Genomic DNA, 10,852 nt, shown 5'->3' on the forward strand with positions numbered 1-10,852 from the left:
AAAACCTTGTCGAAACGTTGTACATTTGCTGTTGTGTTAAACTTATATTAAAGTTTTTCTTCATTACTCATTCAAGCCGTCTCCAACCATTATTGATTTCTAGATGCTCTATCTCCCATTTCTTTTATAAATCAATTTTTCTTTGAAATAATTGAGTATGTGCTTTGATTACTTCTTTCAAACGATCCCACAACACTCTAACGTTTTTAAATATTTTCCTTTTTTGTTGTGTCTAAAAATCTGTTGTAATTTAGTTAATTTCACTTACACATTTGATATTTTCCAATAATTTATTATTGAAACACCAGTAAGCGCAACCCTTCTTATTCCTACTCTAAAAGTCTGTATATCGTACAACTACTGCTGCATGATCAGAAATGAACGTATATAGATGCGACAGTTCGAAAATTGTCGTCAACATAATAGAATTAACATATAAATTATCCAATCTAGCTTTTAATATAATGTCTTCTCTTTGTCCAGTCCAGGTACATTCCTTCTTTTGGGGATAAAGATATCGAAAAACATCGCATAAACCAAACTGATTTAACAAATCCTTTAATCTATCAACTATATAAAATATATGTTCTCCCGAAGGTGTACGATCTAGTTCTGTATTTAATGTTACATTAAAATCTCCAGCTATACACACCAAATCATTGTTTTGTATTCCATTCAACTGTTTTTCAATATAATCTAAACATTCATGTGCTTTTTCATCACATTGTGGTAAATACACGTTAAATAAGTGTAAATTCAACTATTTGGATTTTATCAGTACATGCAAAATATTACCTTTATACTCAGAGATAATGTCATTTCTTTCCCAGATGTAAACCTATTAGTACACCAGATCCATGCTGTTGTGTAGCATAGGAATGAATTATATTATAATTCCAATTATTTTATATTATAGATTGTCTTTCTACATGAACGTTAGTTTCTTATAATCCAATAATTTCTGCATTATGACGCATACTATTATTTTTAACCACTCGGTTATTCATATCTGTAGAACAACCTCTAACATTTTGTATAGCAATAACTGCCATAAGAAGAAGAAAAGGGAAAAAGAAAACTTAGAATGTAAATTTAACACCAGTAATACATACATACATCTTAGATAAAATTTGCAAATTTTTCACTTAAACTTTTAAATAAATAATATAATATTTTCCTTGTATTTAAACTATTCTGATCTTTTTTTTTTACTTGCAATATGTTCTCTCAGTTTCTCTATTTCATGTACCAAACCTGTTATGTTGTCTGTGTATTTCAGAGCCACTTCTAATTTTAACTTTCTTTTCAAAATTTAAAAATCTTGATTTTCATAATGGCTCTTCAAAAATCTCATCGTCACTCTCTATATCGAAATATTTTAAGTCATCATTTCCTTTTCCTTTAAATCATTCAACAGACTTGTTTGTCTATCATCATTATGTTCTATATTAATTTGTGAAATAGATTCAGTTAACAAATCTTTCGTATTAATTCTATTTTATTCATCAGTCTCTACCCTTTCCTCTAAATCAGTCATATCAACTACTATTTTACATCTAGAGTAGATGACACTACTCATACAAACTCTACTTGTATACTGTGGTTGTTTGTAGTTAAGCACAAAGCTACACAATGACTTGGCTGTACTCTGCCCACCACGGGTATTGAAACCCGGTTTCTACCTTTGCAAGTCCGCAGACATACCGCTGTGCCAGTGGGGGGGGGCTATTTGTATACATCAGCAATCCTGTATTCATTTATGTGAAGTATATATATATATATATATCATGTAATATTTTTAAAGTTAGATTTTAAAATTTCCTCTCCTACATAAATGAATTTTATTATATATATACACTTTTGAAGGCGTATGATTTATATATATATACTTTGAAGGTATATTATTTATGTATACTTTTGAAGGTATATGATTTGAAATTGACAATGCAGAAGTTAAACTAAAGAAGGTACTAATGTGTATTAGAATCGTTAATGTACCATTTACTTACTTAAACTGCTTCAGAAACTTGTAATGTAAGTATTTTTTAATATATAACCCATACATCTAGCTAACAGTAACTGGTTCTTTAAACCTTTTGTAATTTGTAAAAAGCACCCCAGTGGCTCAACGGTAAGTCTTAGAGCTTATAATGCTAAAAATCTGGTTCTGATACCCACGGTGGGCAGGGCATAGAAAGCTCAATATATAGCTCAACAAGATACAAATAAAATTTGTAAAAAAAAAATCCTCACTTTCAAACTCTCTCTAACCTGAGTCGCTAAGCCTATTAAGATTATTCGCATTATGTAAATTAACAACAAAATTATCGCAAAGTCAATGGATTCTATCAGAGAAATTTTCAGAATATACATCATACTTACTTCAACTTATGTAATTTTTAACAGTTAAAGAAGTTCCGATGTGGCATTTCAGCTACTTCACTACAAATTAATGGACTTTCTTACTATACTAGATGCTTACAGCTCAAAAGTTGAACTGAAGTCATTAAAAGATGAATAAGTTTGAAAGACAAAAACAAACGAGACTAATACCTACAGTTTCAGGCTTGTGTGTCGTATACTGTTAGACGCAATTATGTTTACTCTGTAAGATTGAGAGGGCTTATGGAATGAAACCTTTCCACAGTTTTAATTTCTTTCACTAATATCCTCATTAATTTCCCATTATCTGTCAAAGACACTAGGCCGATAGGAACATAGTCTTTTTGTATTTTTAGTGCTTCATTCGTTTGAACTCTTCCGCTTATTTCAAGGAATCATCTGCGTGTGGCTTCGCTTTATATTCTCGAACGCAAGTGTCACGTACTAGTAAAAACAATAATACAATATTAACCTGCGGGTTCCTTTGAGTGAGTTAAATATCGCTGCCGTGAAATCGGTAAAACGAACATTACCCATCTTCTGATGTGAAGCAATCTAAAACTGACAAGTTATCTTCGTATAAATGATGATCGTTTTACGGAAGGTTGAATTAGTTTAACTGCGATGATCTCTTTCAAAGACTGAAAAATTACACCTCTTCTGTAGTCGAGAAATGTTGTGGTATTGTTGGCGTTCTACTACCAAAATAGAAAGTTACAAATGTGACAGGCTTTCTATACAAATGTTACTTTTTCTTGGATATATCATGACAAAATAAATGAATAAAAACAAATTAACTCGTGCCTATTTCGATTTATGTTTATTTTTTACCACTATGTCATTGTTGCGTTAGTTTTTCTTTTCATAAAATGCTGTTTTAAAAGCAGCAATTTCATATTCACTAAAATAATATAAATAAATGGTAAAATGCACAACTGTGTATTTTGATTTTGATTTCTGTATCTTCTGAGTCGTATAGTTTAAAACACATTGTCTCTACTAACATGCGCCCCTAGTGGCTTATAATGTTAAAGACCGGGTTTATGAATTTTATTAAAGAAACTCAGGATATATATCAATCTTACTTCAAATCATCATGTTGACATTTTATGACAGTTAAAGAAATTCCAACTACTTCACTACAAGTTAATGGTCTTTCTTACTTGTTTATTATACTAGATGTTTGCAGCTGAACCGTTTAAACAATACAAAAAACAGCCCTATAACAACGAATTACGTGATATGCTCTTTTTTTTCTCTCTCATGAGTTTTGAAGATGTGGTATTACAGATTGGTGAGCATAGCGTAAAAATAATTTAAAACTGTTTCTCATTATAACAAAAAAGCCCGAACTTTCTTATCAACTGAAGCTGCTATTTAAAGCTATGGTCTTCTCAACTTAAAAAAAATAATAATAATAATAAAGAAGAAATAACTCGAATTCTGGACACATATTGCTAACAACACTTACTCGGGATATCTGGATATGAACCAATTCGTGATATTCTGAAACGTATTCGAATTATTATTATTACTAAAGAGAAATTCGAATCATAGTCAAGAACATTGACGTTATGATTGAGAGATTCGCAAGCATGACCAGTAAAATACCAACATAATAAATAAAATAAAATAAAATTATATACCATGACCTGCTATTAACTGAAAATGCGAGCCGTGTGCTTTAAGAAAATAGTTACAATAAACAGTGGACACTGTATTGTTTGCTACACCATGGCAATTGGTTGAGTTGCTTTGTCCAGTATTTTTAATACAGCGTTCTCATCACTATAAATTGAAGTGATAAAGAATACAAAGTTATAAAAAATGTTTTGTTAAAGGTTTAATGTAGTGGAACTCTCAGATGAACTGATTTTCTCGCAAGTATTAGATAGGATGTGTGATGTTGTTGCAATATCCTTTTAGGCAGAGTAGATATTATCTACTATAAAGAAAAAAAAATGCAACTATAATAAGAAAGTTTCAGCGGTTTTATGAACCACCTGCTTATGCCAAAATTGCATAGAAATTACCTCAACAACAATTTTTAAAAATTTCCTATAGAATAAGAGTAGGTAGAAAATATATGATATACCTGCATATCACACTTTTCCTTCCTTCTCTGTTTCAGGCTTGTCGTCTAGTCGACAATTAAATTTAACTTTAAAACCAATCGACTTTAAATTTGCAACATAGCCAAGAAGCGCGTTGACTTTCCTTTGTTCCTAAGAGCACTTACACGCCACATGAATGACACAACCCTTCAACAAAGAACTGCAAATTCAATGCAATGTAACCCTTTAACTACACTTTAAAATCACGGGATAATACATTACCAAACAAGAAATTAAACTGATTTCAAGAAAACTTATTTTGAACATACAAGTGAATGCATAACAGAATAACGTAAAGTAATTTTAAAAACTTTTATTTTGCTTTTTTCTTGTTAATTATGTATTAACACGCTATTGTATTATGCATTCACACATAGGAACACAGCACAGTGACTTTAATTTAAAATACAACATAATATATAATCCAATACAAAGAAAGAGCACTTTAAAAACGAAATAGATTATATGTCATTAAAAATAAAAATGCATAATGCAAGATCGTTTATCAAAGAAATTAACATTTTAGAAAAATAATCTTAACGGAGAAGACCTAATTTCCTTTAATCTACCAGATTAAGCAAATAAAAGGAAAACAACACAAGAAACCTTTTAATAATGATTACATACCCTCTTTAGAAAGAAGCAGTCTAACAAAGGATACATAATGAAAAAAAAACTTTTAACATAGAACACAGAAAATAATTTTAAAAAATCCCTTTGTTGGTACAGGTGGAGAAGTAAGGTATGAAGTAAGGGAAAAAGTCATTACAAAATTATAATAATACAATTCATGCATATTTAAATACACGAAAAACCTTTAATTAATTAAACAATGATATACATTAGGAGAAAATGTGAAATACCTAAAAACAACAAAAAGACACTACGAAAAATTCTTTAATCATTGGATCCCTGGTCGTGGTCTCAATCTTGTGTTGCACAAGATCTGTCTTGCCTGGTCTATTTGTGAAGACATCTGCATACTGGCACAGTAGATCTTGTAGCTCTTTTTTCTGTTTGTCAATCAGCTCTTCACTGCTGTTGATGTCTTTTTCAGTCTCATCTCCACCCAGTGGTGCTAGGTCTGGTATGTCTTCATTTTCTATGACAAAGTCACTGTCTTCTGGTTCTGAATTTATGACAGCTACATGTACCATATCCATTTGTGCCTCAATATCTAACCCATTATATATTCTTCCCTATCAAAGTACCTCTTCAACAGATTGGCGTGGTAGATCTTGGTCTTCCCATCCACTTTCACTTTATAGACCATTATATTGACCACTTCCTGAACTTCAAAAGGTCGTTTCCACTGCATGGTGAGTTTATTGTTGTCTGTAGATAGAAGAACCAAGACCTTCTGTCCGCCTTTGGAACGTCCATCCTTGGCCTTCTTGTTATAAAATTCCTCTGCCTGCCTTGAGCTGCATCCAAGCTCTCTCGAGCTAGTTTACAGGTCTCCTCCAGTTGGTTTCTGAGGTCTAACACGTACTGGTATGTGTTTCTCCCTTTTGACTCTTCTTCTCCTGTTCACAGCTCTTTGGCCCGGCATGGCCAGGTGGTTAGGCCGCTCGATTCGTAATCTGTGAGTCGCGGGTTCGAATTCACGTCCCACCAAACATGCTCGCCCTTTCAACCGTGGCGGCATTATAATGTGACGGTCAATCTCACTATTAGTTGGTAAAAGAGTAGCCCAAGAGTTGGCGGTGGGTGGTGATAACTAGCTACCTTTCCTCTAGTCTTACACTGCTAAATTAGGGACGGCTAGCGCAGATAGCCATCGTGTAGCTTTGCGCGAAATTCGTAACAAACCGTAAACCATCACAGCTCTTTTAATATCTGCATCGTGCTACGTACTGTTCTTCCATACGGCAACTTGAAGGGTGAAAAACTTGTACTTGTTTGGTAAGCAAATAATACTGCCTGCAAGTACCTGTTTCAGTCAAGTGGTCTCTATTGTCACATCTTCTTCAGCATACTCTTTAAGACTCCATTGACTCTCTCATAAAGTTCATTATATCTGGAGTTGTACGGGGTTGTAAAGAGATGCCTAGTACTGATGAGTCTTGTATCAGTTTTGAGATAAACTGGGTCCCTCTTACATTGAATACTTATTTTAGAAAGCCTACTTTGCATAATACTTCCAGAAGGGCTTCTGCTATTCTCTCCATCTTTATCTTCGGCAATGCCATGGCTTCTAGATAACGTGTCACATAATCGACTACTGTCAGCACATACTGGCTTCCCTTGTCAGAAACAGGTGCTAGTGATCCGATCATGTCCATAGCTACTCTGCTGAATGGCTCTTCTGTGAAAGGCATCTCATCCAGTGGCACTTTGGCTACCTTCTCTCTTGGTATTATCCTTTCGCAGATGTCACGTGAACTGCAGTATCTGGTCACCTCTCTGATGACCCCCGGCCAATGGAAGTTGCTGGTGATTCTGTCTGCCATTTTATTTCTCCTAGATGTCCTCCCACATTCGACTCATGAACCAGCTTCATCACTTGAGTGTGGTATTTTGTTGGTACTATGATCTGTTTAATTTTCCTGGTATAATTACTTTGATAGATCTGCTACAGCATTTTCTTGTGGTTCTTGAAGGGGCTTGATGTCTTGCTTACTTTCCTTTTCTTGAGCTATAGTGGTGACTGCAGATGCTTCATCGGTCTTCTTTCTGTCTGTTTCCTCCAATCTTGTACTGCCTGATAAATTTCCAATCACCAAGTCATGAATTGGTGTTTTCATACACATGGTCTCAAGGTCTCCCACGTAGTATGGAGTGTCCACCTTTTGTCCTGCTATGGGAACCTTTCTCACTGTCCCATAAATCAGCACACACAGATGTATTTTGCCTGTCATCTGGTCATCAGATACTAGACTGGTTCTCGCTGCTGCACCTAGTGTCTCGTAGGACCTTCACTTTCTTGTCTCCGACATAGCCTTAACTTACTAGCATGTTGTGATTTGTTGGCACCTCTCAATTTTTGTCACATGCTTCAATTATTACTGGTACTGTTGATCCATTTGCTAACTTCAGCTGACCATCAGTCATGCACTGTTTGATCATGAAAATAGCACTTCCTTCTTGTGGTCAATTTGACGGGTTTCTTTATTCTGTTTCTTCTCGCAGCAGCATCCATGGTGATAGTCACTTTTTTCTTGTTTTTTGCCAGCACCATCTTTGTAGGTAGCTCCATCTGCTTTATGCTTAGATTTCTGTTGTTGTTTGTTGGTGACAGACTTTCATTTATTTGCAATGTGCTCCATTTTAAAACAAATATAACATTACTTCTCCCTTTTGTCCATTGAGGTCTTGTCACTTTGGTGGTATACTGTTCCTGTTCAGCCTCCCCTGGTTTAAACTTTAACTGGTTATTCTTGGTCTTGCCAGTTATACTCCCTCCATGGGCTTCCATATACTGTTCTACCAGCTTGTGTCATCTCGTTCAAATATTTTGGTGCTCTCTCCTTAAAGAACAGTGACATGTCAGTTGAGTACATGACCATGAACTGTTCACATATTAGTAGATCTGCTAGTCCTTCAAACTATTTTCACATTGCCCATGTCAGTCCACCTAGTGAAGTATCACATTAGATGTGCCACAAACTGAAATACGGTTTCCCCAGTGTCAGGTTTGACTTCTCAGAATTCCCAATGAAATCCTTCCTTAGTAAGTTCATGGCGTTTCAGGAATGCCATTTATAACTTGTCATAGTCCATGGCATCTTCTGACGTTATGCCTGCATACATGTGTAGGCCTTTTCTTCTGAGACAGACTACCCAGTCACCTTTGTACCAGTTCTGACTTTGGGTGAATCTTTCATATCTCTCCAGGAAAGCATCCATGTTGTCTTTCTGGTCATCAAATTTGGGCAGCTTAGGTCAGCTGTCATTCTCAGGTCTTTCATCTTTCTGTTGGGTGAGCTGACTATCTCAATTTGTGCTCTTATTCTCTATATTTCCAGTCTTTATCTTTTTTCTTTCTCAATTTGTATTCTTAACCTCTCTTCTCTGTCTCTCCTCCTCCCTCTTCTGTTGTCACTCTCTTGCTCTAGTTCTTGTTATTGTTTGACAAACTCTAGTCGATCACTATCTTTTAGCCCAAGTCGTTCACCTCTCTGCATATATTTATCAAAATCAATCGACATGGTTATATAGCGTGATTGTAATCTCTACATTATCTTCGCAACCACTATAGTTGTGCGTATATAGGCCTACTTCCACTGTCTTTCACGTCTCCTTTTATTGCCGTTTAGCACTGTATAATCCTGGCTGGCTCGCCAAATGTCGGGTTGTATAGGGCCACGATTCTTTACAGCAGATGTCTGTGACTTGTTGGTGATAAATTTCAACAATAACCAGACAGCACACTATCCATTTGTTTTAGAGTAATATATTCAAAACTAGTCAAACGTGTGTACAAAAAACATTAGTTACACTATTGGTCATCACAGTTGTATCTAGAGCTTCAAATAACTGTCTCTTTTTCGTCAAAGTTCACACAGGTGGGTTCAATTACTTTAGAACCCCCTTTGACAAGACAAATTATTATCCTCTACTCTGTTATCGCGATACAATCAATGATAAATTCATTTATGTTACCCCATGGGTTACCACAGTTGTATCCAGAGCTTTAAATAATTCTCTTTTACGTTAAAGGTCCACACAGGCTGGTTCAGTTACTTTAGAACCTGAATGACAAGACGAATTATTCTTCTCCACTTTGTTATTACCATACAATTTATGATAATTACACTTTAAAAATCGTACATTCTTTATGTCTAAACTTACAAACACAGTCTAGATCTATTTGACTATTTCTCTCACTAACTTTGTCTTACTTTCACTTTCACTAACTTACTCGCTTGCATTAACTTGGTTGCATATATATATATAAATATTGCCTGGCTGAGGCCAAGAACTTTCTACAAACTATGAGACATCATGATGTACCGATATTCACTTAAGCAACGAGAAAAATTCAGAAGTTTCGAATAACTTGACGTCAATTCACAACAATTGAACTACACGATAAATGATTCGTAACCAGTTACATAAGCAAACTTGCAATAACTATTGCTTCTAAAAATAACTTACTTTAATGCTCACACAATATAAACTAAATACTATTCTCGTATTAAACTGAAAACAAACAGTTGTGTACATCTAAGAACAAACTGCCATTACATATCATCAAGAACTCTGAAACTACACTCAGTGGTGATAGTGATGTCATCTAGGGGCTATCTAACTCTACTCATTTGTATTTCAGACTTCATAGAATAGAGAATAAGTGGTAAAATATGGACAAATTAAGACTTTCACTAAAAGTCTCAACCATGATTAAAATTCAACTGTCCTACTGTACTCCAATAAGCACTCAGAGAAAACACAACTCTTTGTAGTCTGTAGAACTAGCATACTTTCCAAGTAAATGTAAGAAAATCTAGTAAGTACAAGATAGCATGTTCAATGTTTTTGCAGCTTGGCTACACTATGGAACTGATTCCCTCCAAACAATAGGCGATATTTTACAACATAAAATTCACTTAGTGACTTGGAAAGCAAGGGTCAAAATGTCTTTTCAGTCACTGAATTTTTCAATCACATGACCATTTTAACTGTTAATGATTGGATAGTAATCATAAAATGTAGTCCATACATTCTTTCGGACAACACTACCGTATAGCTCAGAATGAAAGGTTTGGAAAGCTCTTTCAACTTTCCAGGAGTGGACTTCTCCTAGACACCACGTATATTTAGTACAACCATTTCTCTCCAGCATTAAACTCTCCATCCCGATCAAACCATTCGTTCTCGTTCCAGTAAAAGCATTCTTTTAAACACTTTTAACTCGAGAAATCAAGCAAGCAAGGGACAGTACGCTCGTTAAAAGAACAGAAAACTTTGCAATAATCTAGGTTCAAGTCCTGGTAATGGCACTAAGATTTTTCCTTTCTATCTACTTGTGGTGTTCTCCGATGAACTGATTTCCTTACAAGTATTAACTAGGTCCATTCGTACTAGTATATCGAACAGGAAATTTTAGAATAACCTGAATTTGAAAACTGGCTGAGTTTTAAGCTGCATGAGAAATGAATAGACTGGACACGTTTGAGGAAAAATGAAAACAATCATTATTAATGACACAAAAGTAGTATGCTCACTTGTTTAGATGTTTAAATAATCGTCTCTACTTGATCCGTGAATAGAACTTCAGATTTCCTTCTCTCAAGATATATCTCTATCGAACTAAACACGATATCAAACAAGTAGAACTGAGGGAGAATAAATGCTCTGTGCAAGGAACCTCAATGTCGTCATCATGTGATTAGTCATTCTCTCACATCATT

The sequence above is a fragment of the Limulus polyphemus genome, unplaced genomic scaffold (assembly GCF_000517525.1).
Source record: "Limulus polyphemus unplaced genomic scaffold, Limulus_polyphemus-2.1.2 Scaffold269, whole genome shotgun sequence".
Classification (NCBI taxonomy): domain Eukaryota; kingdom Metazoa; phylum Arthropoda; class Merostomata; order Xiphosura; family Limulidae; genus Limulus; species Limulus polyphemus.